Here is a 622-nt window from a genome sequence, read left to right on the forward strand (position 1 = left end):
AAGTGATCGCAGTCATTCTAGCGCTCAGACAAAGTCACTTCTTACCGGGTGGATCTCCTACAGATGGAGGATAAATGCTGACAGGTAGGCATGCTGTACACACACAGAGCCTGAATCTCACCGGTGCTTCTCCCGAACGAGCGCGTGCATCGCTATTAAAAGTCCGACGCAGCGCGCCCATCTGCTCAATAGTTCCGGCGCGCGACTCAGACGCTCAGCGCAACAGCCTCTTCAAATGAAAATATAATATCGATACTTGGTGAGAACCCATCGAGAATCGATTGTAGGACTAAATATCGCGATATATCGCAATATCGATATTTTGGCACACCCCTACCTGCGGGGGGTCTTGGCGTGAGGATGGCCGGGCGCTTTCCTCCTGAGTACATTCCATCATCATCCACCTCAGTGAAACATAAAGACTCACCTGAGCACAGGTGTCAGCTCACCTTAGCACTAACCGTTTGTGTGACAGAATGAAAGTCATTATCTGAATGGGTTTGTATGATGAAGCGTGTGAGCTGCTGTTACAGTTGAATTGAGTACATGTGTAGTATATGTATAGTATATGTCAGTATGTTTAGTTTAAATGTGGAGACTATTTTGGCCAACAAGTGTGTGT

The 622-nt window shown here is 46.9% G+C and overlaps 1 protein-coding gene across 2 annotated transcripts in view; it reads left to right on the plus strand.

Annotated features, from left to right (window-relative positions):
• Positions 1-622, plus strand: part of LOC112145504 (DNA (cytosine-5)-methyltransferase 3B) — a 28240-nt gene that overhangs the window by 13104 nt on the left and 14514 nt on the right. The window lies entirely within an intron of this gene.

Source organism: Oryzias melastigma, linkage group LG5, assembly GCF_002922805.2.
Source record: "Oryzias melastigma strain HK-1 linkage group LG5, ASM292280v2, whole genome shotgun sequence".
NCBI lineage: Eukaryota > Metazoa > Chordata > Actinopteri > Beloniformes > Adrianichthyidae > Oryzias > Oryzias melastigma.